Source organism: Nomascus leucogenys, chromosome 15 (genome assembly GCF_006542625.1).
Source record: "Nomascus leucogenys isolate Asia chromosome 15, Asia_NLE_v1, whole genome shotgun sequence".
NCBI lineage: Eukaryota > Metazoa > Chordata > Mammalia > Primates > Hylobatidae > Nomascus > Nomascus leucogenys.
The window spans coordinates 12,088,499-12,108,240 of NC_044395.1; the positions used below are offsets into that span (position 1 = coordinate 12,088,499).

Below are 19,742 nucleotides of genomic sequence, written 5' to 3' on the forward strand. Positions count from 1 at the left end.
CAGGAGTTCGAGACCAGCCTGGCCAACATGTGAAACCCCATCTCTACTAAAAATACAAAAATTAGCCGGGCACGGCCGCAGACACCTGTGAGGCTGAGGCAGGAAAATCGCTTGAATCTGGGAGGCGGAGGCTGCAGTGAGCCAAGATCGCGCCACTGCATTCTAGCCTGGGCGATAAAGCAAGAACTCAGTCTCAAAAAAAAAAAAAGAAAAAAAGGAAAAAGAAAAGAAAGAAATGCTGGAAGGTGATCTTTTTATAGTTCATAAGCGTAATGACTGGGTGTTCATGTGTGTGTTTGAGATGTGCCACCCTTGAACCTTGTTACGATGTCGGTATATTACCCATCTGACATGAAAAGAAAAAAAAGAAATGCTGGAAACAAATAAGAGTGGTTTCTTGTGGCAGGTGTGGGGACAACAGGGCGGATGAGCACAGAGGGAAGGGCAAACTTGTGTGTAAACCTTCCTATCATTTTGTTCTTTGAACCATGAGCATGTTTCCTATTAAATAATAAAATTCAGTGCAAATATATTCTATAGAAAAATGAAACAAGGGGCCGGGCGTGGTGGCTCACGCCTGTAATCTCAGCACTTTGGGAGGCTGAGGTGGGCGAATCATGAGGTCAGGAGTTCGAGACCAGCCTGGCCAACATGGTAAAACCCTGTCTCTACTAAAGATACAAAAAAATTGGCCGGCGTTGTGGTGCATGCCTGTAATCCCAGCTACTCAGGAGGTAGAGGCAGGAGAATCGCTTGAACCCAGGAGGCGGAGGTTGCAGTGGGCCAAGACTGAGCCACTGCACTCCAGCCTGGGCAACAGAGTGAGACTCTGTCTCAAAATAATAAAAATAAAAATAGAAAAGAAAAACGAAACAAGCAATGGAGCCCCACTTTTCCTCCTGAGTAGGCTACGTTTGCAGGGAATCCAGTACAGCATGCTCCTCCAACACTGTCTAAAGATGAGCTATGGAGAGGGAGCATGATATCGCTACTGCACCTACAGAACGATGGGGAGACCAGACACTGGAAGGGCTCTTCTCCGAGGTCGCCTGAACATCGTGGGCAGAATCAGCACCACATTTTCCAAACCCTTGCCTCCTGACCACGGGTGAGGTTGGGCCCTCTCTGAAATGGTAGATACCTTACACTCACATTTAACAAGGGTGCGGTACTCAAGTCATTGAGTTTGTTTCTTTTCTTTTCTTCTTCTCTCTCTTTTTTTTTTTGTTTATGGTGCTATGCTCATCACAGCAACCAGAGTGATTTTATTAAAATCCAAATTTGAGGCTGGGTGCAGTGGCTCACACCTGTAATCCCAGCACTTTGGGAGGCCAAGGTGGATGGATCACCTGAGGTCAGGATTTCGAGACCAGCCTGGCCAACATGGTGAAACCCTGTCTCTACTAAAATTATAAAAATTAGCTGCGCATGGTGACGGGTGCCTGTAATCCCAGCTACTCGGGAGGCTGAGGCAGGAGAATGGATTGAACCGGGGGCGGGGGGCGGGGGGTGTTGGGGGGTGGTGGGAGGTTACAGTGAGCTGAGATCGTGCTACTGCACTCCAGCCTGGGGGAAAGAGCAAGACTCTGTCTCAAAAAGAAATAAATAAATAAAATAACATACAAATTTGAGCCTGTTCTTCGAACACTCCCAGTGAGTCCCAAGTGCCTTTCCTCCAGGCAAAGTCCTCATCCCTTGGCATGGGGCTTATGATCCTTAGATCTTAGGATGGCGCTCACTGGACTCTCCACTTCACCTCCCACTTCCTTTTCATGCAGCATATTCCCCACTTTCTGTCATTTCCTGCACATGCTGGAGTTGTCATGCCTCTGTGGCCCTGTGTGTGCTGTCGCCTTTCTCTGGAATGCCATTTCCCTTTCCCCCCATCTGGTGAATTGCTAATGACATTTTAAGATCAAATGCTACTACCTCCTCTAAGAAGCCAGCTCAGGCCTGGCCCAGCCCATCCATGGCACACAGCTGGCCGCTCCTCTGTGTCCCCACAGTCCTCTGATTGTTCCTCTATTACAGCATTTCCCATGTCAACAGCAACTTTACATGGCAGTGGTCTGTTTTCATGCCTGTCCTCAGTAAACTGTGAACTCCTGCAAGGTGGGCCCCTGGTGGTTGCCTCTATGCCCTCTATGCCATAGTGGTGGACCCAGAATATGACGTTTGTCAAACAACAGTGAAGCTAGCACTTATGCCGCAACTTCTATGTGCCTGCCCTGATTCTAAGCATTCCACACGTAATAATTCATCTGCTCCTCGCCAAAACCTGAAGAAGTAGCTACCAGTGTCATCATGATCTCACCGATAAGTACACCGAGGCACAGTGACAATTACAAAGCTAGTAAGTGGCAAAGCCAGATATGGAATCCAGGAAGTCTGTCTCCAGAGCTTAGGCTCTTAACTACTATGTAATAATATCTATCAATAGATGAATGAATGAAATAACCAGAAATCAAACTCCCATTCCTAAGGCAAAGGTCCTCCAGGTTCCAATTTCTAAAATCCCAAGAATAGCTACCACACTGGGAATCTGGGATGAGGGGACAACCCAGCAAAGTCCACATAAGCATTTCAACTCCGGGAGCTCCCAATGACACAGAACCAGCTAGGACAAAAGAGCCCTGCTCTCAAGTTACTTTTACACGCTGACATAGCCTCACCCAGAAGCACCAGAAAATCCACTCAAAGTTTCCCATAGCCACCCCCAGGGCCACCCTGCCTCCTTACTTAAATTACAATGAAACTTGAGATTTTTGAGGTTTCTTCATGATGATCTAGCTCCAAAACACAATGCACATGGAAACAGGAAAGGTTTACCACTAACTCTCTATGCCACCGGCCTGTGGTTTCTACCCTGTGCTCTTCGGGACTCTTTCTTGGAACTGGGCTGAAACGTCCCTTGGGCCTGCCTGCCACTGTTTTCTGATGGGTCCAGATAACTGACAAGGATGGATACTTTGAGACACTTGCCTGGGGCCTGCCTTTCCACCACCTTCTCCAAATCTGCTTAGAGCTGCTCGCAGAGAAGAACAGATCAATCTGGCCTTTTGCTGGTGAGCAAAGCAGAGTATGAGAAGAAACCAACACCCCCGGGGCAACGGATAGATGGGAGAATGCGTCTCCAAGGGAGATTACGGTGGAAATGAAATCAGGTTTCGAGACAAAGGCTTTAGGCTGGAGACTTGGCTCTACTATTCACTAACTTAAGGACTTAGGTTACTTACCATATTTGAGTCACATCTGCAAAGGAGGTTAACGGCTTCCTCATGTGTTGTGATGAACAAATGGAATATTATATACAAAAGGGCTTTGTAATCTAAACAGTGGTTTCCAAGCCTGGTTAATTGTCAGAATTGCCAAAGGATTTTTTTTTTAATTACAGATTTCTGATCCTCTTAAGCCTACTGAATTAAAATTGCCAGGAGGAACCCAGGAATCTGTATTTTCAGAAACTTTCTGGGAGCTTCTGAAGCATAACGACAACTCTAAAGCTCTGTGCAAAGGCTGGCAGTATTATAACCCCATGGTGAAAGAAATACCAGGTCTGAATATTATGCTTAAAGGGTAACCCCCTAGAGTTGTCAGACTTTCATGTGAAGAATTTCTAAGGAATGTGACTTCACTATGGATATTCAGAAAAGAAGCCCAATTCTCTACCAAGCTGGAGCTTAGAGACCAAAGAAGTCAGGAAGGGCAGTTTTCTCCTTGGATATCTAGACGGTTCCTTCTGTCACTGAGCATTCTCCTAGACAAAGAACAGTCTCAAAATATCCAGAGACACACAGACATTTCCCATCTCTCTCAGTATCTGGCAGAAGCAGGAGAACCAGAAAAAACATGTTGCAAGTTAGAAATGGACCCGTGCAGCAAAAGACAATCTTCAAGTGTTTGAGACCAGTACTTGGGTTCCTGGAGTGCAGGAGAGAACCAGGACACCTATCAGTAATTAGGAGAGGCAGAATGTTTAAGTGAAAGTCTTGCAAGGCGAGGAAGCAAGAGAGCATGAGGGCTGAGCTCTCGGTCCCACTGGGCCAGCCACCAAGGGCAGCCTTCAGCTGGTCACTACCCACTCTGTGTCCTCTGTCTTCATCTGTAAAATGTGATACAACTTGTCTACTGCAGGAAGCTTTGTGAGCTTCCAACAAAATAACAGATGCAAAAGGTTGCAGGGCCCTGGGAGAGGGCAAATACCATGTGATGTCTTTATTCTTCAAAAGTATGATGACTAATGCATTATACCACAGATGTGAACATTCTCCCAAGAATTAAAAAGTCCGTATAACTGTTCATCCAATAAAGTGTCTTCTATGAATGTCATTCTTTGACTCCTTAAGAAAAATAAGCCTCTCTCTGCTAAGAGGCATCCCCAAAGAACAGAGTAGCATGTTTCTAAATTTCACCCAATAGCAGTGAAATGCATTAACGGATTTGCCGATAAGCTACTAAGCCTAAGAGGTTATGTTAGGAGACTTGGAAAAGAAGGGTTAAAAGTGAGCAACCTCACTAGGGTAAAAAGGAAAGATCCTGGAAGGCTTTTGGAAACCACTAAGTAACAAATGTAGCTCCCACCTCCCACCCACGCACCACTGGAAATAACTTTAAATAATGCATCTGAGAATGTCTGCAGAACAGGCAGTCTGGATTAAGGACTTTTAAAGGGATGGTGTTTGAACAAGGATTCTTTCAGGGAAACCATCTTGAGAATTACTGAATTCTCAGGCAAGCTCACCCTGACAAATATCCTTAAGCAAGCTTTGAGCTAGAGCTGAAATCCTGGTATGGTAAATATCATCATATGGGAAAGCAATTTATAGCAAAAAAGATTTAGTGGTCCTCCCGGCCACCACATTCCCACTCCCACCCCCAGTAGTGTTGTGGAAGATTTGCTTACTCTAAGTGAACAGAATTCCATAAAGAGCTTGGCTGGTCATTCAGAATCTGTTGTAGAAACTGACCTAGAGTCATTCATTCTTTTTTTTTTTTTTTTTTTCTTTTTGAGATGCAGTCTTGCTCTGTTGCCCAGACTGGAGTGCAGTGGCGTGATCTCGGCTCTGCAAACCTCCGCCACCCGGGTTCAAGCAATTCTCCTGACTCAGCCTCCAGAGTAGCTGGGACTACAGGCACACGCCACCACGCCTGGCTAATTTTTTGTATTTTAGTAGAGACGGGGTTTCACCGTATGAGCCAGGATGGTCTCCATCTCCTGACCTTGTGATCTGCCCACCTTGGCCTCCCAAAGTGCTTGGATTACAGGCGTGAGCCACCGTGCCTGGCCGAGTCAGTCATTCTTTTAACATCTACTATGTGTCTGGCATTTTTCTAGCCTTGGGGATATAGCAGAGAAAAAAAAATACAAAGATTTTTGACCTCATGCAGTTTATGTTCTAGGGGAGAGGACAGTTATAGTAAGCGTTTTGGAAAAAATAAGGCAGGGAAGGGTGGGAAGGGATTCCTATTTTGCATGGAAAGATTAGATAAAGGTAATGAATGAGTCACGGAGGGAGAGCTCTGTGGATAGCTGTGTGAAGAGCCTTCCTGGAAGAGCAAGCACAAAGGCCCCAGGCAGTGGCGTGTGTAGTGTATTCAAGGAACAAAGAATAGACCATGTGGCTTCAGCTGAATGGGCAAGGAGGAGCATGCTAGGAAATAGATTCAGAGAGGTAGCAAGGGAACACCCGAGAGACAGGAAGGCTTTAGATTTAACTTTGTGATACAGAGAACGTTGGGGCATTTTGAGCAGTGGAGTGATTCCATCTGCCTTGAAAGGATCTCCTGGCCGGGCGCGGTGGCTCACGCCTGTAATCCCAGCACTTTGGGAGGCTGAGGCGGGTGGATCACGAGGTCAGGAGATCCAGACCATCCTGGCTAACACGGTGAAACCTCGTCTCTACTAAAAATACAAAAAAATTAGCCAGGCATGGTGGCAGGCGCCTGTAGTCCCAGCTACTTGAGAGGCTGAGGCAGGAGAATGGCGTGAACCTGGGAGGCGGAGCTTGCAGTGAGCCAAGATCGCGCCACTGCACTCTAGCCTGGGCGACAGAGCGAGACTCCGTCTCAAAAAAAAAAAAAAGGATCTCCAGCTATTCTGATGAGAACAGACTATAGGAAAGCAAAAGCCAAAACAGGGAGACCAGGTTGGAGGCAATTGCAATAACACAAGCAAGAGAGAATGCCAGGGATTTGGATCTGTGGAAGCAGCGAAGCTGAGAGATTCACTGATGGACTGGATGAGGGAAAAAGTGAGGCGCTAAGGGTGACTCCAAGGCGTTAGAATGAACATCTGGAAGAAAGAGTTACCCTGCTTGGAGATGACAAGACTATGGGAGGACCCATGTTTGAGATGCCTATTTGACATCCACAGGAGATGTTGAGTACGGCGTCTGGAAAATGGGAGAGAGGACTGGGTGGGGGATGTAAGTGCAGGAGTTGTCAGCATATGGATAGTACATAAAGCCAGGAGTTTGGAGACTACTGTGGGGGTGAGTTTAGACAAAGGAGAGAAGGGGTCCGTGGTTTTCAGCTGAGGGCTCTCCAATATTTATAGGTGAGGAGATGAGGAAGCCAGCCAAGGAGCTGGAGCAGAAGCAGGCACTGCAGTAGAAGGACGAAGAGAGAAGAAACTCCTAGAAGCCAAGTGTCTTTAAGGAAGCATTGAGAGAGGACTGATCGCCTGCATCCAATGCTGCTGATGGAGGATGGAATTGCTCATAATATATGGCACTACTGTGGCCATTAGTGACCTTGATGACAGCAGCTTTGGGGGGCAGCATGAGAAAAGCCTGATTGAAATAAGTTTAAGAGAAAAGAGGAGGACAGGAAGTGGAAACAGCCAGTAGAGACAACTTGTTTGAGAAGTGTTATTGTTCAAGAATCTGATTTAACACGTTAGGTTTTGCAAGAAGAGAAACAGATGAAATGATCTTTCCAGCTACTAAGGCTGATTATTACTACCTTTGCTGGGAGGCTCCTTGACCTATGTGATGGGATACATAGATGCCTGGTTCTGATGAACTCATGATGTGAACCACAGGTTTTTCCCTCTCAGAGACTTATTTTAAGGAGGATGAAGGGGAAAAGACAAGGAGAGAGTAACAAAAGAAAGGGACAAGAAAAATTGTAAGAAAGACTTTTAAAGAGTTTCAAGCCATGTTAAGTTTCCTAAACCATTTCTTTTCCATTGCAAACATCACTAACATAACTCCCAAATTTCCTGGTTAAATTTAGCACAGATGTAAAATTTTGAGCACTGGTGGACATGGGTGTCTAAACCAATCATCTGATGAGGAAATTGAAGCTTAGAGAAGGGAATTGACTTCCGGGCACTCCCAATTATTAGCCGTGTAGACAAGTTACTTTTAACCTCAGCGTGTTAGTTAATCCATCTGTAAATTGGCAGTGTAAGAATACTCATCACCAATCTAACGTAATCATGCTTAGATTGTTAGAACAGCAGCTAGCACATGGTAATACTCAATAAGTGTTATTTATTTATTTTTGAGAGACAGTCTCACTCTGTCGCCCAGGCTGGAGTGCAGTGGATCAATCATGGCTCACTACAGCCCCAGCCTCCTGAGCTCTGGTGGTCCTCCTGCCTCAGCCTCCCAGGTTGCTGGGACTACAGGCATGTAGCAAAACGCCCAGCTAATTTTTTGTATTTTTAGGTGAGACGGTGTTTCACCATGTTGCCTAGGCTGGATTATTCTTTATTTCTGTTGCCCAAGTCACGTGGAGGAATTGTGTCAGATTGGAGTAAGAAGAGGATGATTCTACCTTATCCCTCCCGCCACAAAACACACACATGTGCTATGAGTTAGCTTTTCATTTCTGCCCCTCTAATATCCCTTTTTTGGGGCTCCAATAAAAAAGACTTTTCTTTATTCCATACTATTAATATATGTATGGAATAAAAAAGTACTATAATTGAGGTGCTGCTGGGTGCAATATTAGTTTGCTTTTACATATGTCATCATACTTAATCCTCACACAATCCTAACTGTCCCACTTTTCCCCCTAAATATCCCATTTGATGGATCAAGAGGCCAGTGCTCAAAGGTTAAATAACTCGGTCACACGGCTGGAGATGGCAGATACAAACCTGGAGTCTGTGAGACTCCACATCCTCTCACAAGTCTGCCCAATAATATGACACTAGTACCCAATGCCATGCACTGACTTAGTGACTTACAAGGAATCTGAGGCTCTAGGGCTCTATGTTAAGTAGTTTTAGAACAAGAAATGCTTCATCCGAAATGTATTTTAAACATTAGACTAGGTAGGTATGCATACACTTTCTTGGATGTGTTTAAAACTCGGGTGAGGCCGGGCATGGTGGCTCACACCTGTAATCCCAGCACTTTGGGAGGCCGAGGTGGGAGGATCACTTGAGTTTAGGAGTTCGAGGCCCGCCTGGGCAACGTGGTGAAACCCTGTCTCTACTACTAAAAATACAAAAATTAGCCAGACTTGGTAGCGGGTGCATGAGGCGAAGGTTACAGTGAGCCAAGATGGCGCCACTGCACTCCAGTCTGGGTGACAGAGTGAGACTGGTGACAGAGTGAGACTTGTCTCAAGAAAAGAAAAAAAAAAAGGAAGAAAGAAACTTGGGTGAGGAATCCACGTACAGTTGAATTTATTCTCAACAGGCAAGGACTGGCCTAGTGTCATGGGGGGTGGGGGACAGTAGGGGAAGGGAACAGGAAGTCATTTGTTGGTGGTTGACCAGGCCCCCTGTGACTTCTCAGAGTTGTAGAACTGCCACCAACAGTCACAGCAGTTTCTGGAGAACAACGAGAAACTTGGGGTCAGCCAGAAGGCACCTGTGGTGATATCACGAGGTACAGTGGTGGAAAATATACACTTTCTAAGGGGCTGTTTCCCCACTTTGCTGAACACAGGGTACCAGAGAAACTAATTATAGCCACTGAGGGCAATTGACATTTAGAAGTATCCGTGCTGTGTGCAGTGCTTCTCCCTCTACTGATCTGCGGCCACAGCCACACCTAATACATGTGGTGGAGGCCACAGGATCCAGGCAGCCTGGGTGTGACAAGGACACCCTCCTCCCTACCCCTTCTTACTGCCAGGAAATCTCTCACACTACTGCAGGTCCGATATATTCTGATGTGATTATCTCCTCCGACTGTGGGGTAGCATCACTTCCCCAGGGGCAGAGAGGGAACCTGGCCCTTCTGCTATCGGTTAGTCCAGGAAGTGGCAGTTCTTAGGACAGGCAATGAGGATTTGGAAGGAAGGCCTTAGGTGGGAGAAGAGAGAATCTCCATGTCCCTGGGCCTTGCTTTCTTATGCTAGTACTCCTGGGAGTCTGGCAAAACTTGAGGACTTTTCTGGGAGCTAGAGGACAGGGGTCTCTGTCATACAGTGGTAGCTTTGAGGGAACCCCCTGAGAATGGGCTGGTCCTAAGCGTAGTCCTGAACCTGAGCTGCTAGTAAAGTCTTGTTCAGTTTGTTACACCTTGGCCTCAGCTGTGCTATGGGAAATTAAGGCATCAATCTTTGTGACTACTTGGACAGGACGGGAGAAGGGGAGATGAGGCTATAATCGTCATGATTCCATCTACCATCTCCAAATTATGAGGCTAGAAGAGCCATGGCCAACAGCTTCTACGGGGAGGAAAGGCAAGGCTTTTGTCTCTCTCTTCCTTCCAGCAAAGCTTTCTGGGGCTCCCCTCTTTAGCCTGGTCTGGTGTTCAAGATTCAGAAAACTGAACTGGACTCCTTAGACAGGAATTTTACAGAACTGGGTGACACTGTGGTTGCATTACCTGCCCTCAGGTGGAGAGAGGATATGTCTGCAACCCAAACCTCCTTACAGAGCAGTGCAGACTGAAAGCTCTGAGCAAGGTCTCCCACAGGCAACCTCGCCTCGGGAGGTGAAAGGACATCCTGATGTCCCAAGCCTCTGGGTGGAGAGCGATTCCCCATGCAAGAGGCCACACAAGGGATATGAGGGGCAGAGACGAAAAGCTAACTCTCAGCACATGTGTGTGCTTTGTGGAGGGAGGGATAAGGTAGAATCGACCTCTTTCTACTTCAATCTGACACAATTCCTCCATGTGACTTGGGCAATAGAAATAAAAAATAACCCAGCCTGGGCAACATGGCAAAACACCATCTCTACTAAAAATGCAAAAAAATTAGCTGGGCATTGTGCTACATGCCTGTAGTCCCAGCAACCTGGGAGGCTGAGGCAGAAGGACCACATGAGCTCAGGACGCTGGGGCTGCAGTGAGTCATGATTGAGCCACTGCACTCCAGTCTGGGCAACAGAGTGAGACCCTGTCTCAGAGCTCTCCTCTGCAGCTGAGATCCCTCTTCCTCTCGGGGTTCTCACCAGCCCCAGCTTGCTGCTACTACCGTGCAGTTTTTCTGCCCCCACAGAGGGACACTGCATCACGATCAGGAAATTCCACCTCCTCGTCCTCTCTCCACAGTCCCTGCTGCCTCTAATACAATATTGGAAAGAGAAAGCTGAAACAGGGACAAGGAAAGGAAGCATTTGAATCTCCTCTGTTTCTGGAGCATTTTCAAATGACAGGAAAATGTAATTTTGACTACAATTCAAGGGGTTGAACACCATGACCCTCTAGTCCTTGGGGGAGGGGTGTTGCCTCTGTCAGCAAATAGTGGCAAAGCCAGGGGGCCACGGTGGAGGCTGGAGACCTCTCTCTTTGTGGTTACAGAACCTGGCAATGGCTGGGAAGCCATATGTTGTGTTCTGAGACTCAAGCATAAACTTCTGCTGGATGTTTGGATTTTGGTTTTTTAATTATCCCCTGTTTTGAGAGAGAAAAAAGGGGTGTGTGTCTATGTGTGCTTTGAAGGAAGTAGGGGAACAGATGGGTGGAGAGAATAGAAAGAGGAGAGGAGCCATCATTACTGGACTTTCAGAACCGTGTTTCTCCAGCAGTTTCTGCTGTGTCTCTTTGGTGACAGATCGGGTAAATGGCCCTAAAAGATGATAGCTATGCCGAAGCTACAGCAGCCTCAGAGGTTCTATTGATTCAGAAGCTTTCTGGATTGTCTCTGCCGTGGCATATGCACCACCTCATTCTTAACAGACACTGACAGCAGCGCTACAACTGTTTTGAAGGAGGCAACTTTCCCTTGACGGCAGCAATGCAAGGTCTGTCCAGACCATGAAGTCCCACCTCAACCGCCAATCAATAATAAGACATGACATCTTAAGTGTTATTTAAATACTAAGCACTGTGTCAGCATTTAACATTTATCTCAGCTGGGCACAGTGGCTCACGCCTGTAATCCCAGTACTTTGGGAGGCCGAGGCAGGCAGATCACGAGGTCAGGAGATCGAGGCCATCCTGGCTAACACGGTGAAACCCTGTCTCTACTAAAAATACAAAAAAATTAGCCGGGCGTGGTGGCGGGCGCCTGTAGTCCCAGCTACTTGGGAGGCTGAGGCAGGAGAATGGCGTGAACCTGGGAGGCGGAGCTTGCAGTGAGCCGAGATCGCACCACTGCACTCCAGCCCTGGCGACAGAGCGAGACTCCATCTCAAAAAACAAGAACAACAACGAAAAATTTACTTCATTTAGTCTTCAGAACAACTCTATGACATAGGTACTATAATTGCACTCACTTTACAGATGAGCAAAGGAGAAGGTAAATACTTTGTACAAGGTTATGCAGATAATGAGTGCGTCCCGGGTTCAGACACAGGCTTGCTAGACACCTCTGTTCTTCAGCACCATCCTACCCTGCCTTCCCATCATCAGCTGACATTGTTTCACTCTGTGTGAAGATGGAAAGAGGAAGCGCATTTGTAAAGTGTTCAGGCTTAATTCTCACCATCAGTATCTTCAGTTTTACTGATGAGGAAACTGAGGGTCACAAGTTGTGAAGCAATCTGTCCAAAGTCACACGACCGTGAAGCAGCAGAACCGGGAGTCAGAACCAGGACTGAGTTCAATCCTTCACTCTCTCCATTTTACCCCGCTGCCTCTGGGCCAAATACCTGGAAAAAGAGGTCTGCCTCTCACTTGCTTCAGGTTTTAAAGTAAAGGCAGAAGAAGAAGTTCAGAAGGTGTTCTTCTTCAGTGTCCCCTAAATATGAGATTTTGGGAAAGGCTTGACCCTAAGTGACAATAGGTAGCAATTTCAGGAAGGCTGATTTAGAGAGAATTGGACGGCCTTGTAAGGTGGTGAGCTCCCCGAGAATGGAGGAGTTCAAGCACAGTCTTGATGACTGTGGCAACACTGTAGACAGCAATTGTTGTTTTGGCTGTCCAGTATCTAAGCACTCTTCTTATTTAGGGGAATCCCAATATGAGCAAAGGGGGAGCCCCGCTAAAGAAGCTGATGGGGCAGATGTTCTCTCTTTCAGCTTCCTGACAGATGATGGCCAGCATATGACTTAGATGAAGGCAATCAACTACTTCCGTGAAAGACTTTGGAACCTCAAGTGACCAAGAGTGGAGGGGTCATGGCAAGTGTCTGCAGCAGTGTCCTTGACTCCTGCCTGTTTCCAGAGTCTGATCATCCATGCCCCTGATCAGTTCTGTGAGCCACCTAAACTCGTTTCCTGCTTAAGTTATCCAGAGGTGGTTTCTAACCTGGATATAAACATCTGATGGAAGGCTGCACTGGATGAGGTCACAAAGCCAGCTGCATATCTGAATTACTGGTGGAGTTCAGTAAAAATAAAGATTCCCATGTTCCCCAAGACCTACTGATCAGAATTTTCAGGGATGACCCTGAACATTCATATATTTTTTTTGAGACGGAGTCTCACTTTGTCGCCCAGGCTGGAGATGACTGACATGTGGCCAGATTTGGGAGTGGTTGAGATAGATAAACTTTAGGGCCCCCAAAATAAAATACTATGATTTAAAAAAAAACTCTTACCAAGAATTTGGCCACGGCTCTCAGAAAAATGCAAGATGCCTATAGTTTCTTTATAATTGCTAACATAAAGCTTATCTTTTTGGGAAAATCACATACACTCCTAAGAGGCTAAAGCTATGATATATCTTCTATTTCCATAGGATATTCCTTTCAAGGGCTTTTGCATCTACAGATCGACTATCACAGCTGATGTAACTTTCCACCTTCCTCAGGTGGGTGAGATCCATGATTTCACGTGCATTTGTCTGATGCCACAGAGTCAGCTGACCACATGGCTTTTTACTTCCCAAACCAAAGCCTCTCTTCGTCCTGTGGCTGTTCTTGGGATCTACAGTGCACCTCCTGTGTGCCCTAAAGAGAGCTTCATCCCATGTGAGCCTCAACTCCTCTGTGTGAAAATGAGGAACACTGGGCTGGGTGCAGTGGCTCACGCCTGTAATCCCAGCACTTTGGGAGGCTAAAGCAGGCGGATCATGAGGTCAGGAGATCGAGACCATCCTGGCTAACACGGTGAAAGCCCGTCTCTACTAAAAATACAAAAAATTAGCCAGGAGTGGTGGCGGGCGCCTGTAGTCCCAGCTACTTGGGAGGCTGAGGCAGGAGAATGGCGTGAACCCGGAAGGCCGAGCTTGCAATGAGCCCAGATCGTGCCACTGCACTCCAGCCTGGGCGACAGAGCAAGACTCTTGTCTCACAAAAAGAAAAAAGAAAGAAAGAAAATGAGGAACACTAATACCAAGCTACTTTGTCTGGTCTCGGGGCACAAGAAAAACAAACACGGGCTGAGAGATTGGCAAGTCAGTCTCCAAGTTGTGGTCACAAAGGCTCGGAAAGTAGGCCTTTCAGAGAAGAAAGATGAGGCTGGGTGCAGTCCGGGCGCGGTAGCTCATACCTGTAATCCCAGCACTTTGGGAGGCTGAGGCCGACGGATCACCTGAGGTCAGGAGTTCGAGACCATCCTGTCCAACATGGTGCAATCCCATCTCTACTAAAAATACAAAAATTAGCCGGGCTTGGTAGCATGTGCCTGTAATCCCAGCTACTTGGGAGGCTGAGACAGAAGAATCGCTGGAACCCAGGGGGCTGAGGTTGCAGTGAGCCGAGATCATGCCACTATACTGAAGCCTGGGCAACAGGGCGAGATCCAGCTCAAAAAAAAAAAAAAAAAAAAAAAAAAACAGAGAAGAAAGATGAATGTCCAGTCAACTTCCTGGGGCTCAGCTCAGAGATGTACATCCCTGTACCACTATTCCTCATTCATCCAGAAGCAAAATCCTCACTTCTCCTGCAAGCATAACTGCTGTTAAGAAGGTGCACTTGGTAGTGGAGTTCTATATACTTCAGGGCGTTTGCTTTTGTTTGTGCAACACCACGGGTAGGAAGGTACCTGTGAAACCCATGGAGTTCTCCTCTTGCCTCCCAGCTAGTCAGGGCTGTTGGGTACTTTCTGGGGTGGAAATTCCCTAGCTTCCCTTGGTGACCCTCCTGGTGCTCAACAAGGATGCAGAATGTGAGGGAAAAAGAGCGAGCACCAACGGGACCCTGGCTTATGCCTATTACTCAGGGCCAGGATGGAAGGAAGCATGAGAGCCCCTGGGTCCATTTGGGCTGCTGAGAAAGCCCCTCTCGTGTGACATGCGTCCCCCACCAAGGAAGCATCCAAGTCCACCCTGGGTGTGTATCTACCCAAGCAGCTCCTTAGGAAAGTCAGCAGACCTCCCACCTCCTCATGCTGGAGCTTCGTATCAGCTACCGCCCTCCAGAGGACTTTGAGGACAATCTGGCCATCTGGTTTCTGTACAATCTGCATCCGTATAGTGCTCATAAACTTATCTTCCAGCTCGTTCAAAATGTACACAGCTGAATTCTACTGCTGACTTTGGCACTTGCTCCTGGTATCTGAGAAGAACAGATTCAATTAAAAAGGAAATAACAGATGCTGCAAATCACTCCCTCATTTTCAGAGAAGTTTTTCCCCCCCAGTGCCCTGAATTACTTGATGATGAACAGCAATGCAGTAAAAAAAAAAAAAATGCAGCTGGCATGACAACTTCCAACTTGGCTTCAAACCAAGGGGAAGCTGCGGGCTGTCCTTTCTAGATAGTCTTTATGCCCGGCACATTCCTTTGTTTGGTATGGGTATTATTGTGTAGAGAACTTGGCTGGAGGTAGAGGGATAGAAAAAATGAACCCTGGGGTTCTTTTAGCCTTAAGATTCTTTGCTATTACTCACTCATCCTCACAGTATCTTTGTGAGGGGTGTATGTGGTCAGTGGGACATCGAAGGCAGGATTAGTATTCCCATTTTAGAGATGGAAAAACACAGGCCCAAGGACAGCAGGTTATTTGCAAACTCCAGTAAAGGAAATTGGTTCTATCAGAACCTGTGCCCGTAACACAGAATGAGGTAGTAATGAGGCCAAGGCCAGACTGAAGTGCCCGGGGGCATGCTCAGGAGATTTGGAGGCATACACACACTCCCGGCACAGGTCCCTGCAAGGCACTTAAAGGCTGCCAGCGCCCGGCCTTCCTCGGCTCCATTCAGGCCCGCTTATCACATCCTGCCCTGTGCTCAGCTTCACTCTGCCTGAGTCTCGTGAGCCTCCCTTGGACTCAGGGGTGACCATCTTGTTATTGATGACTTGTGATGGGACCCACATGGCTGGAGAGTGAGGAAAGAAAAATGGAAGGGAAGAGATGCATTTTGAATAGGATCTAATTACCTCTCCTCTCTTTCCCTAAGCACTAAAATGATTACAAATTCCAAGGTTTGGACAGGAGATGGGGGACCCCCAAAAATGTCTGCTACGGAGATTTTGGGAGCCTGGGACTGCAAGATTGGGAGCTCCCTTGCCAGAGTGTATAAAGAGGAAGGGTGGGGGCTCTCTTCTGGAGAATTAACCGAGGAGATTCTGCCTGGACACTGAAGCACAAAGTCAGGAGAGCCCAGGCTTCCTTCCATGAATCTCGTTTCCAACAGTCCTCAGAGAACAGGGCTCCCACACTTCCTAACCCATTGACTTTGCTGGGACCTTATTTTCTGAAACAAGAGTCAAGACCAGTGTTTCATCTATGGCCTGTAAATGAAAAGGGATGATTTGAAAACTATAGTTATCCCTGAAAATCCAGGGTATATGCCTTGATGTTCCCATGGCTGCTCCACCATCTCCACCCCCACCACCCTGCCCCCAGGACAAAGCCTACCCACCTGGGGTTCCTCTCCTTATGCAACGAGAGTGCAAAAGCTCTAGAGAAGTGGTATGCAGCATGGGCTTTCTGTGTTCCCATTGCCTACCAATTCTACATGCCCCGTCCCCCTCCCTGATTCTCCCCAGCAGGCCCTTTTGGGGCAGCTTCCACCCCCTATACTACTTCTACTTTGGTGCCTTTATTTGTCCATTTTTGGCTACATTAGCATTAGCTACGATTTAACAAGATCACATGCTTCTGGAGGCAGAGGTTGAGGGTACCACGACCAGACGGATGAACGTTTGACTTCTGGCTCTGCCACTTTTCAGGTTGGGGAGATCATGTCCCTAAGCCTTCTTTTCAAGAAATGGGATGAAACTGGACCTGCCTTGCAGAGTGGTTGTGATGATACAGAGATAATGTGTGCAGACGGCAGCACAGTGCCTGGCATATAATAAGCGTGCACAACAATGGTGGCCCCACCATCTCTCCAACCACCAGCACACTCTGGGACTTGCTCTTTCTCCTCCTCCTAAATGCCTTTCCTAAACTGCATTTACCTCTGTCTTCTAACTGTACTTCTGTTGGCCTTATCTTTTTTCTGTTGTGAGAACCTGGAAGCTAGACCATGTTGTTTATTATGATTATCTTAAATCTATGACTGAGAATACTTTTTTTTTTTTTTTTTGAGATAGAGTCTCACTCTGTCGCCCAGGCTGGAGTGCAGTGTTATGACCTCAGCTCACTGTAGCCTCTGCCTCCTGGGTTCAAGCAATTCTCCTGCCTCAGCCTCCCAACTAGCTAGGATTATAGGTGCCTGCCACCATGCCTGGCTAATTTTTGTAATTGTAGTGGAGATGGGGTTTCACCATGTTGGCCAGGCGGTCTCGAACTCCTGGCCTCAAGTGATCTGCCTGCCTCAGCCTCCCAAAGTGCTGGGATTACAGGCGTGACCCACAGCCTCTGGCCTCGAGAATGCTCTTTTGATCTAGGCAAATGAATGAACTAACAAATGAACAAACACATAAACCAAAAACAGGTTAGAGCTCTAGTTTTTGAGACTGTGTGATAATCTCTTTCAGATCTCTAGGAGAAAAGGCTAGGTGGGGACTCAAATTCTTCCCTTGCAAAAGCCTTAGATTAGATAATTCCACCCAGGATGTCAGGAATGCTTGATGACTTGGAGCATTTCTGCTGATCGTAGGCCTACACCCAGAAAGAGTTAACAGGCAGCTGCTGGGTTTATTTTCATTCTCTTTAATAAGGGAATCAAAGCGGCAGGACACAAACACGCTGAATCTCTAATCACTCCAACACCCACACATGTTCCCCATCCCCTTCTGATTTAGTAAAGTCAAAGCTCGCTTACCACGCAATACATTTGACTGGCTTCTACAGCAGCTCACTTGTAAGTGATGAAATCTCAGCTTTTCCCCCAAACCTTTATTCCTGAAAGCCCATCATTACCAAATTCTTCCCCTGGAATAGATATTGGTATTGCCCTCTTGCTGCAGCCTCTTTTACAACGTAGACATGAAGGTGGGGCTGGGGATGGGAAAGTGAAGACTTCTAAGTCTCTAATAACATAGTTTGTTTTGAGACAGGGTCTCGCCTTGCTCTGTCACGCAGGATGGAGTGCAGTGGTGTGATCATGGCTCGTTGCAGCCTTGCCAGGCTCAAGTGATTCACCCATTTCAGCCTCCTGAGGAGCTGGGACCACAGGCATGTGCCACCACACCCAGCTAATTTTTGTATTTTTTGTAGAGACAGCGTTTCACCATGTTGCCCAGGCTGGTCTCGAACTCCTGGGCTCAAGCCATCTGCCAGTCTCAGCCTCCCAAAGTGCTAGGGTTACAGGCATGTACCACCATACCTGGCCATGAATGAGTTTATCATGTTTAAGTTGGCTGAGTTCTGCATTAAGGGGAGGTGATGAGAAATGACCATGTACTGAACACTGGCTGGATACATTATATACATGTTCTCATTTCTTAATAACTGTGACAGAAGGATTATTATACGCTTTCGGCTGGTGAGAAAAATTGAAACCTAAAATGGGAACTTGCCCCATATTATATGGCTCCTGGAAGACAGAGCCAAGACTCATGCCAACATCATACTTAGAGATGCCTGACTCCAAAACCTGCGTGAATCTTTTTGAGGGATACAAGTGAATGGTGCTGTCTATTTGGCAACAAAACTTTTTGGAAGAATGAATGAATAAATAGGTTACCAAAAGCTAAACAAGAAGGCCGGGCACAGTGACACACCTGTAATCTCCCAGCACTTTGGGAGGCTGAGATGGGCGGATCACTTGAGGTCAGGAGTTCAAGACCAGCCTGGCCAACATGGTGAAACCCCGTCTCTACTAATAATACAAAAAAATTAGCTGGGTGTGGTGGTACACGCCTGTAATCCCAGCTACTCGGGAGGCTGAGGCAGGAGAATTGCTTGAACCTGGGAGGTGGAGGTTGCAGTGAGCTGAGATTGCACCATTGCACTCCAGCCTTGGTGACAAGAGTGAAACACCGTCTCAAAAAAAAAAAAAAAGCCAAAGTTCAAAATGACTTAGCAAAACTTCTTGGAGAATAGTCAGCATCTCACCTCTGAGGACCAATCCCTCCTAGCCTGTCTTCTCTAGCATGTTGAAGATGGCGAGAACCTGCTCTTAATTCCTTTCCTTTGGACACTGAGTCTCCAAAGAGTAAGTGGCTTGGAACTAAAGCTCGGTGTGTTTCCTAGTATTATGATGTCAGGAGAAGAGACAGCCAAAGAAGAACTCTATCGTAGTATTCAGGCATCATAAATTATACATTAGAGGCCAGGTGCAGTGGGTTCATGCCTATAATCCCAGCACTTTGGGAGGCTGAGGCAGGCGGATCATTTGAGGTCAGGAGTTCGAGACCAGCCTGGCCAATATGGTGAAACCCCATCTCTGCCAAAAATACAAAAATTAGCTGGGTGTGGCGGCGCGTACCTGTAATCTCAGCTACTCGGCTGTGGCAGAAGAATCGCTTGAACACAGGAGGCGGAGGTTGCAGTGAGCCAAGATTGCTCAACTGCACTCCAGCCTGGGTAACAGAGCGAGACTCCATCTCAAAAATAAAAATAAATAAAAATAAAAATTATATATTAGATTAGCTGTTTATTGCTACTGGAAGAGACAAATGAGACAATAGCCTTTGACTGCAACCTGAGATTTAGGATGTTTATTCATTCAGCAAATATATATTTACCAGGCATTGTGCTTAGTAATGACAAAAAATAAAAAATGAAAAGATAAGCTGTCAGAAACCTCACAGCTTAGTGAGAAAAAAGGCTCATTCAAATAATTGTCTTTTATCATGGCAAGTGCTAAGCAAAGTACAAACAAGGTGCTTGGGCAGCCCAGAGGAGGAAGAGGCAAATTTGTTCTCTTGCAAGGAGTAGAAGAGGCGCCACGCAGAGAAGGCACATGCTAGGAAAAGGTTACCACTCCCCGTCAGAAGCAAGAGGAAAATACTGGAAAAGCCTGCAGAGTAGGGTTGTAGCCTGTTCTTCTGGGACAGGAGAGTGTCATTTGCCTAATGGCTTCCAAGAAAGTAAGTAGGTCAGCTGGTCCCAGATACTTGGATTTTATGGGCCAATGTCCTTTGAAAAAGAGGGGTCTATGGGGTAGG

The 19,742-nt window shown here is 46.8% G+C and overlaps 1 non-coding gene across 1 annotated transcript; it reads left to right on the plus strand.

Moving 5' to 3' along the window:
• The first annotated feature begins 248 nt into the window (after positions 1-248).
• LOC115830564 lies at positions 249-352 on the plus strand. Its single transcript, XR_004026112.1, has one exon. It is a non-coding gene; the product is annotated as a small nucleolar RNA U13 (small nucleolar RNA).
• The last annotated feature ends 19,390 nt before the right edge of the window (positions 353-19,742 follow it).